This window comes from Curcuma longa, chromosome 8 (assembly GCF_044706935.1).
Source record: "Curcuma longa cultivar G26 ecotype Majalengka, Jawa Barat chromosome 8, ITB_CL_G26_1.1, whole genome shotgun sequence".
Lineage (NCBI taxonomy): Eukaryota > Viridiplantae > Streptophyta > Magnoliopsida > Zingiberales > Zingiberaceae > Curcuma > Curcuma longa.
In genome coordinates, this window is record NC_133868.1 from 3,446,967 (window position 1) to 3,451,928 (window position 4,962).

At 40.4% G+C, this 4,962-nt stretch overlaps 1 pseudogene; it reads right to left on the minus strand.

Annotated features, from left to right (window-relative positions):
* Positions 1-2,831: 2,831 nt before the first annotated feature.
* On the minus strand, positions 2,832-4,545 carry LOC141833205 (uncharacterized; annotated as a pseudogene).
* Positions 4,546-4,962: the final 417 nt, after the last annotated feature.

A 4,962-nucleotide genomic window follows, 5' to 3' on the forward strand; every position in this document is an offset into this window, starting at 1 on the left:
TTATATTTCTCTCCTTCCTTCTTTATTAACCTAATAACATATTTTGCTCAACTTCAAACATTTTACTTATTTGATAGTTTATTTTCTCTCCTCATTTTCTAGATCATCACAAGGGGTGTAAGGAGAGGAACGATCAGAATTAAGATCTTTTATTACAGATTTTTTGATAATCTTAAAACCTAAAGGTATTGTCTTCCTTATTTCCCTATCAAATCTTTTTTATACTTCTGTTAATTTCTTATTTTCTTATCAATGATTCATGTTGTAAACTTGTAATCTTATTCGCAATTAATATTATTAGTAAATTTTTACAATATAAAGATATGAACATTACTGTTGTATTAGATCAATTAAAAGGTCTTATTTTTTGTTTGAATGAGTATAGAAAAAATTGATTCATATCTGCTATGATTTCTACTAAAGAAATTACAAATGAAATAAATATAAAAATTTAATTAATAATTTTACATCTCAAAAAATTAAAAAATTTAATTTTATATAAAAAATTATTTTTAAAATTAATATTTTAATTTATCTAATTTTTTTTTAAATCCACCATTGTCGATCTCAAATCTAAATAAAAAAGATAAAAGATTTTTTTTAATAATAATAATTATTTAAAAAAAAATCACCTAGAGCCTCCAAAAGACTTGAGCCGCCCCTGGTCCTAATAAATCTCACAACAACAATACCTTTTGAAGGCCTAAAGGATATGATTTTCCTCTTTAATCTTTCAAATATGAGTGCAACTTGTCCAGACATCTAAAAAACTCGAACATTTTAAGCCTAACAATTTTGAGGCTATCTTATCTAGATATTAGTGATCCTTGGGGTTCAATGTCATCCCCTACACTCACTTGGTCCTCTCCATCTGAAGATGAATCAGCATCAAGCTCCATGTCCTGATCAGACACATGTCAGACACATGAAAACAATAGCACTCTCATCCCCTATGAGATTCAGAAATGACTGAGATGGTGAAGATGGAGCTCATTGGACTCACTGAGACTGAAGCTGATTGTTCTGAGACTGAACTGACTGATAACAGTACCCATGTGATGCATTTGTCTTTCAAAGTCTTGCAAGGCATGTCCTCCCTCTGTTCTTGTTTGAAATTGTTGCTGAAATTGTGCTTGTTGCTGTAAGAGAAGTTCCTTCAGGCTCTTGAATTGGCAATTCTGATTGACTTGGTCCAGAAAGAGGATAGGAATGTTGGACCTGTAGAGGTTCATACTGAAATGACTGTTGTTGTGCAATGTTAGGTTGCTGCTCAAAATCGTTTCCATATCTCAGACCTGAGTAATCTGAGTAATCCCTCCATTCAGAATTGTAGGTAGATGACATATGGTTGTTCTGATATTGAGGGCTGCTCTGATACATATTTGGTGTTGCCACTTGATCTGGGAAAGGAAATCCTTCATATGGTTGTCGTGAAGGGCAGATATCAGTAGAATGCGTTGCACTAGCACATATTTCACAAAATCGCATTGGTTGAACTGCATGTGAAGTTGATTGTTGATTCTGACCATGAGCCATCTGCCTTATGAGTGTTTCAATCCCATCTAAGCGACTCTCTAATCGAAGATCGAAATCCACTTCAGGTTCAGGATAATTGATGTAAGAAGATTGGTAAGAAAAGTCTGGAACTCCGAAAGTACTGTTGTTGTTGTTGAAGTTGTTGTAGAAGGCCATGTTATTGTTGTTGAAGAATTCCTCTGGGCTCTCTGTAATGTATGAAATGTTCTGATAATCTCTGGATTGTCTTCAAGTAATGGCTCCTCAAATGTTCATGTCATGCACTATAGTCTCACCTGAAAGCAAACACACAATCAAGACACAACAAGGTGTAGAAACAATGCATAACAAAGTCAAGTATAATGAGGAATTGAAGCACCAAATGATTTTTTTTTAAAAAAATTTTTGCGACCACCACAGCAATAAAAGTAGATGAAAATGAAAATTCTGATAATCTCTGGATTGTCTTCAAGTAATGGCACCTCAAATGTTCATGTCATGCACTATAGTCTCACCTGAAAGCAAATACACACATAAGACAACTAGGTGTAGAAATAGTGCACAACAAACTCAAGTATAACATGGAATTGAAGCACCAAATATTTTTTTTTAATTTTTATGACCACCACAACAATGAAAGTAAATGACAATGAAATTGAGAAATGAAAAGTAAATTTTTGCAAAAATGAAAAGGTGGTCTAAATAAAGGAATTCAACCAAAAATGACCTTATTTCATAGCCAAAGGCCATGAGTATTGATCCCTAGCAAGCAAAGTTCAAAGCAAAAACAATCTAGAACTACCTAAACACCGCTACCAATCCCCGGCAACGGCGCCAAAAATTGATGCGGGCTCAAATCGTCGTTATAAATGAGCACGTCAATTTAATTAATACCGAATCCCCTAACTAAAGTAGTATAGGGCAACTCGAGTCGTCTCCCAACGATTGTAGACGGTGTGTGGTAATTCTAGTGGTTATTACAATTGGGGATTTGGATTTTTCTCTTTTTGGATTGGATGGGGGGGTTGTTGTCTTAAGTTCTAATTCTAAACAATGGAAAGAACACTAAGTATCAAGAACAAATTGCATTAATAAAGTAAAGAGTGCAACAAGTAAATAAGTGCATGAACAAAGAAACAAGCAAGAGAAATCTAAGGACAAACAACATTCAAAACTGTAAGGGGAATTTTAACAAACACTTGGTATGCCAAAAGTCTAGTCTATGCTCAAAAATGGAAGAAAGTCCTTGGCCGAAGATGGATGCGAGGCGACAAAAACTCCACGGAAGGATGCGCCGAAGGAAGGAATCCCCAACTTCAATGCAATCTCCGTGGTTGATGCGGTAGGTGAAGATGAAGTGGTAGGAGAAGGAAATCCCCTTTGACTCCTTCGTCGAAGAGGTCTATTGCGGCATCAATTTTTTTGATTCTTACAATAAGAATCAATGAGGATGTTATAAATAACAGTGTTGGCTGGCACCACTGACACATCCATGCTCCTGAAGATCTTCATGGCCTGGTCAAGATCACCAGCTTTGCAGTAACCATTGATCAGAGTTCCATAAGTGACAACATCAGGTTTGCATCCAGCATCCACCATTTCGCCGAGGAATTTATCAGCCTTTGAAAAATCACCAGCCTTGCAGAAAGCATCAATCAAAGAAGTGTATGTGAAGATATCAGGCCTAAGCCCTGCCTTGCACATTTCGTCGTGTATCTCGAATGCCTTATCCAACCTCTTCTTCTTGCAAAACCCACTGATCAAAGTGTTATAGCTCTTTATGTCTACTCGAAAACCATTCTTTCTCATCAACGACATAATCGAATAAGCATCATCCAGTTTACCAATTTGAGTCAACCCAGAGATGAGAGTGAAGTATGTCGTAGAATCAGGGGAAACCCCTTCCTTGATCATCTCATCAAACAATGCCGTCGCCCTTCCTACATTGTTGGAATGAAGAAAAGCACCAATCAGGATGTTATAGGTGATAGCATTGGCTTTAACTTCCGGCCACTCGACCTTTTTCTTTTGAAAGAAATCGAGGGCACTTCCGATCATCCCATGCCTGCACATTCCATTTACAAAGGTGTTCAGCGTAACCACATTGACAGCCACCCTTTCCTTCTCCATCCTGGTAAGCAATTCATGAGCCATGTCCAACTCTGCAGCCTTGCAGAAGGCATCGATCAAGCTGGTGTAAGTCACACTGTCAGGATCACAAGCATGGCTTGATTTCATCCTATCAAGCAAGGAGAGACCATCCTGAAGCCTTCCTGCCTTGCAGAGCCCATCGATGAGAGTGTTAAAAATGATTGTGTTAGGGGGCACCCCCAAATCTGGACTTGACATTGCGTCGAGCACGTTCAGTGCATCGTCGAGGCGACGGGATTTGCAGAGGTGATTGATGAGTATACCGAAGGTGACTACGCTGGGGCGCACGCCCAAGCCTTTCATCTCCGAAAACATAAGATTCATCCTTGCGAAGTCTCGAATTGCAGCGAGGCCAGTCAAGAGGCTGTTGCACACAGGGGCCTCGATGGAGCCGCCAGCATCCTTTACCGCGTGGAAGAAATCCCAGGCCCCGGAGGTGGCGCCGCCGCGGCACAGCTTGTTGATGAGCTGAGTGAACAGGATGGCGTCGGGCGGGAAAAATCCCATCTTGGCCATCTCGACGAGGAGGGCGAGGGACTCCTCGTTCAGGGGCTGGCTTCGCTTGGCCAGGCCGGAGAAAACAATCGACCGAGTGGCGGCGTCAGGCGGGGAAGTGGAGTCGGCGGAAAGCATGCCGCGGAGGATCGACAAGGCGGCGGAGAGGCTGCCGGGAGAGGCGGAGCCTAGCAGGGAACGGAGTCTGGTTGTTAAAGTGGCGAAGTGAGGCATTGCTAGAGGGTTTCTGGTGCTTCACCTCGCTCCGGGTGCCTACGCCACCATCGCAATCGAAGTCGAGCGGCGTCGGTGGAAGAGGAGGCGGCGTGGCGGCGGCGGAGAGCCGTCAAACGCAAACACGGATTTTTCACCAGCTTCATCTTCCGTTTGGCCACTCGACGCGGCTGCGTTGGCAAAAACCTGGATTCTTATACCCGAACAGGAATGCGTTGGAAGGCGTCGTCAGCGTCCATACTGCCATTAGATTCGTGCAGGGAACGTGATTAACCCATGTGTGTAGGGGAGTAAGATTTACTACGTGGATCTACGATTTATTGAAATTCGATGGCAGTGGAAAATAACTAACTCAACTATATCTCAAGGACATATCTTAAAGCATACCCAATGAGACACCAACTGTGATATCTCAAGGGCATGTCTTAGAACATCCCCTTACTTTTTTTTTTTAATTAAAATATTTTTATATTATTAATATTGCCAAAGGAACTACCCTCCGAATCTGATAAAATTAATCGTTGTTTAGTGATTAATTTTTTTAGTCATTGTTAAAAATTAATTTTT